The sequence below is a fragment of the Monodelphis domestica genome, chromosome 2, assembly GCF_027887165.1.
Source record: "Monodelphis domestica isolate mMonDom1 chromosome 2, mMonDom1.pri, whole genome shotgun sequence".
Lineage (NCBI taxonomy): Eukaryota > Metazoa > Chordata > Mammalia > Didelphimorphia > Didelphidae > Monodelphis > Monodelphis domestica.
Genome location: NC_077228.1, coordinates 197075752 through 197089952, shown reverse-complemented (window position 1 = coordinate 197089952; position 14201 = coordinate 197075752). Strand labels below are relative to the sequence as shown.

Genomic DNA, 14201 nt, shown 5'->3' with positions numbered 1-14201 from the left:
TTATAATGGGGGCACAGCGATAAGAAGTATGGTAGGAATAGAACGCTGGTTTTTTTTCCTGTGTGCCCGGGGTACAGGAAATAGGCTGTCTTGTCACTGAAATATAGGAATCCCTGAGGGTGAAGTGTTAACAACTGCTAACCAGCTGCCTGGTAACACACTTTAAGGCCGCAAGCAAAGATGAATCCTGGCTCGATTTGCAATTGTGAAGGCAATGTTGGCCAGTGGGGTTGAATTAGAATGGAATCTGGCCAATACACTAGAGTAAACTTCTCAACATTTTTTTTTAAAGGCAAATCCAATAACTACAAATAGAGAAAAGACTACTTTCTAACACTTTATTTAACCCATTCCCTATCAGGACAGTGCCCTGAAACATTGGGATAGCATTTTATTAATAAGAAGGAAAAAAATAAGGTACCGAGCTGCTCTTTTCCCTCTCCTTGGAAAAAATACATTTGAGAGTTTTTTCCCCTAAAAAATTGAGTTTTAAAAAGTTTTTTAATGATATGTTAAGATTTGATATCTCATCATCCACGATGGGCATGATTGGCAGAGGGTTGCCAAGTGTCTGATGTGCCCCCAGCCTTCTCCCCATGGAGGGACTGTCCAGGATCGAGTGACCACTGCAAAATGCTCCTTGTTTTCCTTCTCCTGCTTCCCATTCCATTCCCCATCCCTATTCCAAAATGGTCGAATTAGAGAAAAAGCAGGAAGTATTTTTCTCAAATTTATTTTCCAGCAGTTAGGGCTAAGCTATGCCCATTTCTCAAATTCTCCCAGGGCTACTCTCCCTGTTCTGGTGGTGGAGGAGCCTAGGTCTTGCTGGGATTAGGTTGGCTCTTTGTCTTCCTCCTTTGCACCCCTAAATGCCCCTACTTTTGCCCTAGGGACTCCAGGATTTTGCAACCCAATCAGGGAAAAAATGACTAGACATCATTTTCTCCCTGTGTCTCCTCTGGCCATTTTATTTTCTGCAGCTCACTCTGTAATAATTTAGGGCTCTGATTGGTCTGGGCCAGAAAAGCAAAAACATTCAATTTTTAAACTTTGAAAAGATGTACCTTTGCCCACCAATCTTTACACTTTCCTGTTGGCCCTTCCTAGCAAAATGCAGGGCAGGGAGCAGAGTCCAACTGGAAAGATGCTTCTTTAGCCAAGAGAATAAGCTTGAAAGTAAGTTTTTAGTAAGGCAAATTTAGCTTCTTTTGCTTGGTGAGTACAGAAAGTTCTTCATGAGTGAGTATTTAATGAATGTTCATCTTTTAAGAAAATTAAAAAACAAATTCCCTGAGTAGCCTCCTTAATGAAACGTGTGGTACATTCCATCTGATTTCAACACTGTTGTGTACAGAGGGCAGGTTGTCCTCTCCAGAATCTTTATCTACTGTAAAAAAGCAGCATCAGATGGCATTTAAATAACTCCTCTGAAGAGAGTTAGTGATATGACTCTTTAAAAGAGCTACTATATTATTATTTTCCTCTATTTTATCATTAAAATAGTAGACAACTTTTTTCAACATTAAAAAACCTTCCTTAATCGTTCTTTCGTTAGCAGATGACAATTTTACCCAAGAAAGGCATTCTCAGAAGGATACTTTTAACCCTGGAGCTGATGTGTTCCAAAGTATTTTGCACTTTTCACTGAAACCAACAGAACTTACAGGCTTGGCAAGAAAACAAACATGCATCTATTTCTACCTTTGGTGAAGAATTGAGCCAAGGGAGGGCTGACCTGGCAGTTCTCTTCTCCACCATGAGCAATATTGTATTGCCACTTCTCTAAAGCTTTGCTAAAATCAGCAAACAACCAGATTTCTTTAACAGAGACCACTTTTATCTTTTCCCCATTTTGTTTGTTTGTTTGTTTGTGCCTTTATAGGCAGACCTCTAACTCACCAGGAACAGGAGCTGTGTTCTTTATTCTGCATAATATCTAATCTATTCATGCCTCTTAGATGTGTGGTAGAACAATAACGATAATGAGATCAAATTTCTAAGTCATGGCTGGGGGGTGGGGCATAAATCTACAAAGTGTAATCTTCCGAATGCTTATATGAGAATGGAAGATGGAATATTCCTCACCTTCCCACTCCTTCCCCTTTCCTTGCCCAAGAAAGAACAACAAATGGAGAACTGACACCCTCCCAAAATTCAAAGCATATGCAGTTGTATCTCAAGAGATGGAACTAAAGGATTAATAAGAAATTAAGAATAAAGAATAAGAAAATAAGAATAAACTACAGAATTAATAAGAAAATAAAAGGCGAAATAAGGAACGGTGCTGAGGTTGTAAAACACTGTATAAACATGTTGGAAGCGGTCCTGTGTTCCAGCCAGTGTAGATGGGGATGGAGGCCCAGAGAGCGGTGTCCCAATTTCTGTGCCAAAGGGATCGGTGGATATGAAGAGTGGGCATGAGCCTGGAAGGATTGAAAGAAGGTTAATAAAAAAGGTTTTCAGGCTCCTCTAGAGTTGCCATGGACTTCCTTGAGGGGGAACAAAGGCATGACTGCCTGGGATTTCTGCTTCTGTAGACGCAGGTGCAGAAAAGATTGGCTCTAACGAATCTCGTCAACGTCCTTAATGCCACCAGACTGACTAATATCGTGAAATACCTATTATCGTTCAATTTTTACTTATTCGGTTGACATAATTAACAAATCTATTAAGGGTAAGGTCACAAATTATTTTTAATTATTAAACCATAGGTTCCCATCTGTCACTATTTAGATAGCAGCGCTCACTGCAGAATCTGGTTTCAAGATTGTCATTTCTGCAGCCCCAAATCCAAGTCCAACTGTAGCCATTCAGAGCAGATTTCAGCAAGGCAGCTGAATCAGAAAACATCTGGACCTACCAGTCAGACTGAGAAAGGTCACATGTTAAATCCTGATAATCTCATTTATTGGTGTTTGAAGGTTATACACCAAGGGCCGGATTACCACTGTCATCATTCAGTACTAGTGCTGACATCTTCATTCTTACGCTGCAAGACACTTTGAAGTCGAAACATTAAAGTACCATGTTGCTAGTCGCTACCAAATGTAATTTTTCAAATCTCTGGCTAGATTCTACTATTAACAATCCAAAGACTCCATACATCCAGACCCCCCCAAAAACTGCTGGATATTGTAAATCTCAGGCCAGATTCCACTACTAACAATCCAAAAATCCATACATCTAGACCCCCCAAAACTGCTGGATATTGTAAATATCAGGGTAGATTCTACTATTAACAATCCAAGAATCCATACATCTAGACCCCCCAAAAAAACTGCTGGATATTGTAAATCTCAGGCCAGATTCCACTACTAACAATCCAAAAATCCATACATCTAGACCCCCCAAAACTGCTGGATATTGTAAATATCAGGGTAGATTCTACTATTAACAATCCAAGAATCCATACATCCAGACCCCCCAAAAAACTGCTGGATATTGTAAATCTTTGGCTAGATTCTACTATTAACAATCCAAAAATCCATACACCTAGACCCCCCCAAAACTGCTGGAAATTGTAAATCTCAGGTTAGATTTTACTATTAACAATCCAAAAACCTATACATCCAGACCCCCCCCCCCCAACTGCTGGATATTGTAAATCTCAGGCTAGATTTTACTATTAACAATAAAAAATTCCATACATCCAGACCCCCCAAAAAACTGCTGGATATTGTAAATCTTTGGCTAGATTCTACTATTAATAATCCAAAAATCCATACATCCAGACCCCCCAAAAAACTGCTGGATATTGTAAATCTTTGGCTAGATTCTACTATTAATAATCCAAAAATCCATACATCTAGACCCCCCCAAAACTGCTGGATATTGTAAATCTCAGGTTAGATTTTACTATTAACAATCCAAAAACCTGTACATCCAGACTCCCCCCCCCCCAACTGCTGGATATTGTAAATCTCAGGCCAGATTCTACTATTAACAATCCAAAAATCCACACATCCAGACCCCCCCCCCAAAAAAAAAAACCTGCTGGATATTGTAAATCTCAGGTTAAATTCTACTGTTAATAATCCAAAGAATTCATACATCTAGACCCCCCGCTAGATTGTACTATTAGAAATCCAGAAATCCATACATCTAGACTCCAAACAAAACTGCTGAATATTATAAAACCATAGGATGTTTAAAAAAAAAGCCTTTTCCTATTTTGTCTCCATTCTTAAACTTCTTCCCCCCCCCCCCCAAACTCTTACCTTCTGTTTAGAATCAATACTAAATATCAGTTCAAGGCAGAAATAAAGACTAGGCAACTGTAGTTAAGGGACTTGCCCAGGGTCACCTAGCTAAGAAGTATCTGGGGCCAAATTTGAAGCCTGACTCTCTAACCACTGAGTTACCTAGATGCCTCCCTACACTTAGCTGGACAGCTGCATTTGGTAGCAGGAAAGGAAGAGGAAGAGGATTTTTCTAAATCCAGGTTAGTGCAGAAAGCAGAAGGGTTGAATGTCTGTACTTTAATTGTCTTCATTTGGTGTAGACAGTTTGAAAATACAAACAACAGTAGTGAGTCAAAGTTATTTACACTAGAAACAACAGCTCCACAGACCATTAAACCTGTGACATTTGCTAACCATTTCTGGCCCATGCTACTAGGAAGAAGAAAAACTAACCGTAATGAAGTGATTATATACCACAAGTTATTTATGTTTAGCTTTTAATTAGGTGTAAGTTGCCTCTGCCCTACTCCAAGGGTTCCCAGTCTGGTCAAGCATCCCCGCCCCCCCATCCCCAGTATTTGTAAGAGTTTTGCTATTATATGCTATATCTTATTGTTGGTTGGGAAAAAGAAGAGAAAAACAATGACAAAAAAATTAGTGAATTCAGAAATACTTAAAAAGAATTTTAGTTTTATCGCAGCAGCATCAATCTACATTTAAAAAACAGTAATATATGTGTGAGATATTATTTAGTCATTCTGCAGGATATACTTGCTTATTATGTTTGCCAAGTTAGGCTGTATAGTTTATTGGAGAAAAATAAAGCTCAAAACGAGTATGGGCTCATGGACCCAATATAATAATTCCAATGTTTCATAGGCTAGAAGCCATTGACCTAGACTTTATTTTTTAAAAAACTCCTAACTTAGCAAACTATCTTTCACATGAGCATATTTGCAGTTTTATTTTGGAGTTTTGGTGATATATGAATACTCTCTTACAACAGCGACCAATATGGACGTATGTTTTGCACATTAAAGTCAGATCAAATTGCTGACCAGCTCCAGGAAGGGGGGAGGGAGACAATTTGGATCTTACAATTTTGGAAAATTAATGTTGAAAATTGTTATTATGTGTAATGGAGAAAATAAAATTTCAATGAATTAAAAAAAAAAGAATTGCCCCCACCCCACCCCCAACTTTCTATCTTAGTAACAACTTTAAGATAGAAGGGGAAGGGCTAGGCAAACAGGGTTAAGTGACTTGCCTCATCACACAGCTAAGGAGGTATTTGAACCCAACTCCAGGCTTGGTGCTCTATCCGCTGTGCCTCCTAACTGCCCATCATTCACCTAGATTTTAAACCCTGACCCCAGAATGACCAGGTTCCAGTCTTCATCTACATTTTTTTTTCTAAACTTTTACTTTCTGTTCTTGAATAGATAGTAATATTGGTTCCAAGGCAGAAGAGCAGGAAGGGCTAAGCAACTGGGGTTAAGTGACTTGTCTAGGGTCACACAGCTAGGAAGTGTCTGAGGCCACATTAGAACCCAGGATGTCCTGTCTCCATGCCTGGCTCTCTATCTACTGAGCCACCTTGCTGTCAATCTTCACAGTGCCTGGAACGCAAGGTACACTTAACAAATGTTTGTTAAGTTAAATTAACTTGAATTTATCAAGTGTCTATTATACATACACAAGAGTTAAGTACTAGTAAGGGGATTGTAAGAGGAGAAAATTTGGTTCTTTAAATCAAAGAGCTGACAATGTGTTTAGGGAACAAAAAGAGCTTCTGACACCTCAGATCATGAATAAATATTATTCGTTGCCTGCACCTAGTTTCTCCTTCCGGTTGAGTGAGGCTATAGGGAGATTTCTGGGTAATAGATTATATCTGGAACTCACATGACTTGTTTCTTGTTTCCTTTTTCATTCCAGCATTTTCCTTAGAATGAAAGGCACGGTCAGTAATTCCTCCAAGGCAAAGTTAACTCAGAGACACACACACACAGCATCCAAGGAGGTCTGAGGATTTAAACTGTTCTTCAGTTACCCGTTATCCTAAGAACCCAATGTTAAAACCTCATTCTGGGTTCCTCTTGGCTCACTGGGACTTCAAGGCACACATTCAAATCAACACATTCAAATTTCTGTCAACAGGATTCAAGGAGCAGCCTCTTTCCTGTGATCACCTCAAAAACTTGCCCGTTTGACACAGTTGATGCAATATTGCCGCCTGCCCAGTTCTAACACTTACAGAAATCCCCTGTGAGTGAACTTCTGCCACGGAGTAGCACTGCTGATTTTGTGAGATAACCCCCGCATCCCATGAACAGCAGATCTAGATCTGGGCTTGGGAGATGTAATAACTTGATAAAGAACGGCACTTCCTTTTGAAGCACATACTTGCGTGTGCTGAGCAGCACCACGGGAACCTCAGTGAGCGCCTCGGCGAGAGGGAGTCTGCCTCTCCAATCTCACTCCAGCCAGAGACCCCTTCACACATCTAAATGTGGTGGCAATTAGCATCCATGAGCCACAAATGTGGCTTGCTATTTTTTTTCCCTTTCAAAAGCATGAACATTTTTAGCACTTGTCATACTGAGAACACTGTGTACCTCAACAGGAATCAAGATGATCACAGGAAAAGTCTTTTAAAGACTTGAGTTGTGTCTCCTAGGAGAAAGGAAAGAGGCTTCTGATGGCCCTTTAAAATTTGGGTTCTTATAGAAATTAAGGACCTTTGCCAGATAGGGGACTAGAAGGGAGAGAGACTTTTAAGCCTTGTTGTCAATTGTAGAAAGTGCTGCCAAATTGGATCTTCTCTGTTGGATCAAGACAGCATCTCTCCAAACTAGTACCAGAGTTTGAAGAGTTTTTTTCTCTTTCTTTCTCTCTCACTTTCTTTATTTCTTCCTTCTTTCTTCCTTTTTTCCTTCCTTCTTTCTTTTTTCCCTTCCTTCTTTCTTTTTCCCTTCCTTCCTTCCTTTCTTTTTTTCCTTCCTTCTTTCTTCCTTTTTTCTTCTCTTTCTTTCTTCCTTTTTCCTTCCTCCTTTCTTTCCTCTCTCTCTCTCTCTCTCTCTCTCTCTCTCTCTCTCTCTCTCTCTCTCTCTCTCTCCTTCCCTCTCCCTCTCTCCCTCTCCCTCTCCTTCCCTCTCTCTCTCTCTCTCTCTCCCTCTCTCAACCCTTACCTTCTGTCTTGCAATCAGTACTGTATATTGATTTTAAGGCAGAAGAGTGGTAAGGGCTAGACAATGGTGAAGTAAGTGACTTGTCTAGAGTCGTGCAGCTGGGAAATATCTGAGGCCAGAATTGAACCCAGGACCTCTAGGACTAATGCTCTACTGAGTCACCTAGCTGCCCCATAATGATCTCTTAAACTTTTTTTTTCCTGCTAAACCTCAAATTACTACAATGACATGGGTAGAAAGTACCATTTTGCAGAGTCAAAGAAAAATGCTTCAATTTGGCCAAATGAGCCAAAGGCTGAGCAGCATTAAAAAAAAAAAAAGCATTTCTTCATTTCTTATCCTTCACCCAATCTGGTAGGTCTGGAAATCACTGCTTCATAAAGCTAAAATTTTTTAGAAGTCAAAGCAATAGAGAGAATCATTGTGGCTAAGTAATTAGTTGATCATCAAATATTGGTTGAATTTTTGAATACTTATTATATGCTCAAAATTTCTGCTTTTCTTTCTATCCCCAGAACTCAATATAGTGCCCAGCACATAATACACTTTAAAAAAAATATCCTTACTTTCTGTCCTAGTAACAATTTTAAGACAGAAGGGCAGAAACTAGGCAAACAGGGCTGAGTGATTTATCCAGGGTCACCCAGCTAAGAAATGTCTAAGGCCTTATTTGAACCCAGGTCTTCCCAACTCCAGGCCTAGCACTCTATCCACTGTGCTGACTAGGTGCCCTGCTAATAAACTTTTAAAAACTCTTACCTTCCATCTTAGAGTCAATACAGTGTACTGGTTCCAAGGAGAAGAGCAGTAAGGGTCAGGCAATGGGGGTGAAGTAACTTGCCCAGGGACACAGAGCTAAGATATATCTGAGGTCAAATTTGAACCCAGGATCTCCTATCTTCAGGCCTTGTGCTCAATCCACTGAACCACCTAGCTGCCCCCTTAATAAAACTTTTAATAAAAGCTCATTGAACTATTCTGTGCTGTTTGGTTCTTTGGAGGAAATAGAAATATAAAACAAAAGACTCTCCCCTACAGAAACTTTCCACCTTATTGGGAAGATAAGTTATGCATAAAACTAAGTGTTAAATTATTTTATATCAATGTTGTAGGAGTTCAAAGGAGAACGGAAATTAGTGAGGGATGGAGTAGTCTTGAGATGGGTCTTGAGCCAGAGCTAGCCACCAAAATGATGCCACTGGATCTAGAATTTTATTTTGATTTCTTTCCAATCACAATTAAAACATAAATTCATGAAAATATGGAGTAGAATTACCACTGATAGGTCTCATTGCTTTGTCATTTAATTTTTTTTTTTTTGTAAATGTTTGTGCCTATCTAGTTGGCCACTGGAGGTAGGTGGGGTTGACCTAGAAAGGTTCTGAGAGATGACCAAATGATGTTTGTGATACAATTTTGGTTTTCTAAGTATTTTCTACCTTTTTAATTTTTTTTTTTTTAAGATTTAGTACCCACCAACATTAATACATTGCTGGTTGAGTTGTGAATTGATCCAACCATTCTGGAGGACAATTTGGAACTATGCCCAAAGGGTACTAAAAGACTGTCTGCCCTTTGATCCAGCCATAGCACTGCTGGGTTTGTATCCCAAAGAGATAATAAGGAAAAAGACATGTACAAGAATATTCCTAGCTGCGCTCTTTGTGGGGGCCAAAAATTGGAAAATGAGGGGATGTCCTTCAATTGGGGAATGATTGAACAAATTGTGGTATCTGTTGGTGATGGAATACTATTGTGCTCAAAGGAATAATAAAGTGGAGGAATTCCATGGAGACTGGAACAACCTCTAGGAAGTGATGGAGAGTGAAAGGAGCAGAACCAGGAGAACATTGTACACAGAGACTGATACACTGTGGTACAATTGAATGTAATGGACTTCTCCATTAGGGGCAATGCAGTGATCCTGAACAACTTGGAGGGATCTATGAGAAAAAACACTATCCACATTTAGAGGAAAAACTGGGAGTAGAAACACAGAAGAAAAACAGTTGCTTGATCACATGGGTCGAGGGGATATGGCTGGGGATGGAGACTCTAAAGGAACATCCTAGTGCAAACACCAACAACATGGAAATAGGTTCTGATCAAGGACACATGTAATACCCAATGAAATTGCGTGTTGGCCATGGGAAAGGTGGGGGGAGGGAAGGGAGGGAAAGAATATGATTCTTGTAACCAAGGAAAAATGTTCTAAATTGACTAATTAAATAAAATTAAAAAAAAAAAAGGTGTAGTGCCCACCAACCAGGAAAAAATATCTGTCTAAAATAAAAATAATCCTTTTCATTAAAGAAATGAAAGTAAGAAGGTGGCTTTATAGGGCCTTGATAGATAAGTGGTATCAACTTCAAATAGAAACCATATATTACATGCTATATATTACCTTTGAAAACCACAAATCAACATTGTCTACATTTTATTATAGTTTTACTTATTTTGTTAAACATTTCTCAGTGACATATATTTTAAACCTTTATGTTCTGGGGTTAAGTGATTTGCCACGGGCCACCCAGCTAGGAAGTTTCTAAGGCCAAATTTGAACTCAATGCTTCCCAACTCTAGGCCTGGCTCTCTATCCACTGAGCTGCCTAGCCAGCCCAGACTGATTTAGTTTTGCAGCCCTAAGTTCACCACTCTGTGATAGCTCACCTAAGTCCAACCCCTTCACTTTCCAGATGAGGAAACTGAGGCCAAATATTCAATGATTCAACGAGTTGCAATGACTTGTCCAAGGGAGCCCAGTTGAGCCAGAATTGCATTAATTCGGTTATTCATGGAAGAAATATTTGTTAAGTGCCTACGACTCAATAGGGATAAAAAAGATAAGAATAAAGTTCTTGCCTTCAAGGAGTTTACATTGTTTTGAGTGGCAACAACACAGGCATAAAAACACACAAGAATACCCATCCATTGGGAATGGTTGAATAAGCTGTGGCATATGATTGTGATGGAAGGTAAGAATTGATGAGGTTATTTTTTTTTAAAACAAGGAAAGACACATGAAATTACAAAGAGCAAAATGAGTAGAACTAAGAGAACACTATATACAGCAACCAAAATAACGTTTGAAGAATAACTTGTGAATGTCCACCTTCAGAGAAAGAACTGATAGAACAAGTAAGACATAGCTTTATATAGACATTGTTTTGGTTAAATGATGCCTTCTCTAGTTCAGGGAGGGGAAGGAGATACCTTGGAATTTTAATGTAAGTAACAATAAATTAATTAATGAAGAAAGAAAATATTTGCAAGGTAATTTCTAGGTTCTGTGGATAGTTTTCAGGGGTTTGTGAAGTTGGATAGGCAAAGAATGCATTTTAATTTAAACTGAATCAGTTTCCTTTGTAATCCTTTGTATTTTTCATCCATAAAAGTATTATTCTGAGAGGGGCCCACAGGCATTACCAGGACACAACAAAAGGTTTAAGAACCCTTGTTCCAGGAAAGGGGTCCTGTCAACTAGATGGGCAGGTGAGGCTCAGCGTAGGCTTGACCTGAGCTTTGAGGAAAGCTGGAGATTCGAAGAGGTGAAGGCCAAAAGAGAACATTCTAGCCCTGGAGGATAGCCTGTACAAAGGTTGAGAGATGAGAAACGAGAGACAGAATGTTGGTGTAGGGAAGAGAAATGGGTTAGTGTGCACAGAGGGATATGAAATAAACAATAAAACAATAAACCTGAAAAGGTAGTCTGGAGCCAGCCAGAGTGGGAAAGCCAATCTTAAAATCTTTAAAAGCCAAACACAAGAGCCCAAATTTTATCCCAGAGAAAAGAAGACAGAGAAGTTTCTCAGGGAGAATGACAAAGTCAAAGGACCCCGTTAACTCTTGGGTATCTGGAGGCTGGGAGACCAATTAGGAGGTGAAAGTCCAGGGGAGAAATGAAGGCAGCCTGAATTAGGATGATAGCTGTGTGAGAGGGGAGAAGGGGATGGATGTGAGATATATTGTGGAGGTCAAATCAACAACATTTGGCACATGACTGTGGTAGGGAAGGGAGAAGGAGAGATGGAGATGGTTTTGAGGCTGGGAATATGGATGAGACAGTGGGAAACCGGAGGTACCTTTGGTAGAAATAGGGATATTAGGAAGAGGAGAGTTTGAAGCATGAGATGATTTGGCAAATCCTTTGGCTCTCTTTTACTATACTGCTGTGTCTTAAGGGGATACAAAAGGAACTCCAATATGATCATTGGCTCCCAACTGTCCATAAGACTGCCCCTGCTCCCACTATTTCTCTTTATTTCAACAGTTCTATCAAATACATGGAAGCACATTAGAATATTTGGGGCTTTTTTTGCAAAAAGAAAAATGATCAAGACTTATTGGGGGATGAATAAAGAAACTGATGCCAAATCATGATGGACTTTACTACCTCTGCTACCCCTCACCTCTCCACAATGCTAATGTTACTAACCTACAGCATTAGGGAGGTAAAGGCTAAGGCCAAGGTCTTAACCCAATAGTTATTTTTGCAAAAACAGCCTTGCTTTCTTCTAGACCACAGGAAAAAAAAAGTAAGTGCCTCCACTGGTTGCCTGCAGTTTTCTACAAAGCAAACTACTAACTGCTGGAAACCTGCACAAAGAGATCTATTTTATTAAAAAAAGAAGAGACAAAACCACATACTTTACCTCTCTTAGAACCTAAAATAAAACACAATTAGCATTTGCTCAGAATTTAAAACACTGCAGGGAAAAAGTCGTTCTTTGTCACTAAAAACTCCCAAACTCCTCTAGATGACCTTTTAAAAATGAGATGATTATAATTACATTGGGATTCCACAGCATTTGACAATATATGTGGTCATTTTCATTACAATTTTAGCCAAATTTTCCCATGTGGCCTCTACGATTTGGACCGGGATTTGCTGAGAGATGCATTCTGGTCACCATGGGGACAGCTCCCCACACTGCAGAATTAGATGTACCACATTATGCAACGTGTCCACTTCTGAATATCAATGTGGGTTTGTGTCTGTGACAGGATTTAGATATCTCCTAGGCAATGCTGCTCAGAATGCATTAGGCAAGCATTATTTGCATTGTCAAATATCTATTCTATGATGTATGCCCAGCAATTGCTATTATCCCATGCTAAAGAGCAGAGGTCCTGGTTCCAGTCCACATTAAATCTAGGACCCAGATGGAGTGTTATTAGCACAGGTGTGACTGGTATGCAGCTGAACTGTCATAAAGAGAATTAATCTTAAGAAAGAGAATTGGTTCACTCAATTCTTTTTTTTTTAAGGGAAATGTAACAGTATGGGGCAAAGGAGGAAGAAAACTCTCCCTCCTAGATTATTTAGGATTACTGGCCTCATGCCTGGTCACCAGGAGAAACACGTAGTGCTCCTAACCATATGGCACCTGGGGAAAGTAGTTTCTCTCCACAGATGTCCCTTGCTCCTATAGAAATGCAGTGGGGGGGTAGAGGATGAGTTGGCATACTATGCCAGAAGTAGTGTAATGAAGTGGAACAAGCATTAATTAGACTCAGAGTCACAAGACCTGGGTTTGAGTTCCAACTCTACCACTAGATACCATATGACCTTGGGCAAGTCACTTAATCTCTTAAATTCCAAGTTTCCTTGTCTATTACTTGACTGACCAACAATATTAAGACCAAGAGGCATAGTAGAAGGAGAGTTGGCTTCTTGGCCTTTGATATATGCTGGCTATGTTAGCCCAAGCAGGTCAATAAAACTCTTTGTACTACAGGCAACTCCCTAGGGCTATAATTTTTTTTTAACCCTTATTTTCTGTCCTAGTAACAACTGTAAGACATAAGAGCAAGGACTACTGAGTTACTTCGATGTCCCTCAACAAATATTTATTAAGCATCTAGTCTGTGTCAGAGATTATGCTCAGTGCTGAAATGTAGAAATATTGTATATAAATGTCAGCTCTTGATATTATCTATAACCATCAGCTATGCCCCAGATGCAGAAGCTGCAGAGAATGAGTCTTCCTCTTGCCATTTTGGACAATTTTTCTAGGATACGGTCAATGACAATTTTGTTTGTTGACTGCGGGTTAGGAGAAGGTGACATATTTTCTACCTAGGTTGCATCTGCTCTGTGCAGGGAATTTAAAAAAATTTAGCTACCTACCACAACATATTTTTTCACAATATTCTTCAAAAATTGACCTGATTAAAAAAATTGGTTCTGGCTTCTTGCCTTAGACCAGGGGTCAAGGGGAAAAAGATACTGAGTTTTAATTGAATAATCAATCATATGTCATAATATTAATAATATGGAAATAGGTCTTGATCAATGACACATGTTAAACCCAGTGGAAGTGTGCATCAGATACAGGAAAGTGGGGGGAGGGGAGGGAAGGAACACAAGTTGTAACCATGGAAAAATATTCTAAATCATCTAATTAAATAAAATTTAAAAAATAAATAAAAAATAATTATATGTCATGTTTCAAACCTTAGAGAATTTTTTTGGCAAACCATTCTAAACCTCTACACCCAAAGGTCTCCAATTCAAACACATTTAGTTTAGAAAACTCTATGGCAAGACTAGAGCTACTCTCTGCTTTGATGTGAGTGCAATGCCATGGATAAGTCACCTTCAAGAAGTCGCATGGACCTGGTAGGGCACCATATGCTTTCCTCAGCACAAATGACCACATCCTGTGCCAAGCAGCACTTTTCAGTCTCTGTGGTTTAGAACTGGCACAAACTAATGTACAGCTCGGCATAGCTGGAATGTTAGTTGACGCTGTGATTTCAGTCTCTGAGGTTCTAGACACACAGCTCCATTTCATGACCTCTTTAAATGTTTATTATAGAGTCTTCA

The 14201-nt window shown here is 39.4% G+C and overlaps 1 protein-coding gene across 2 annotated transcripts in view; it reads right to left on the bottom strand.

Annotated features, from left to right (window-relative positions):
* IKZF3 (IKAROS family zinc finger 3) overlaps positions 1–14201 on the bottom strand; it is a 96606-nt gene that overhangs the window by 53663 nt on the left and 28742 nt on the right. The gene's annotated exons all lie outside the window — the stretch shown is intronic.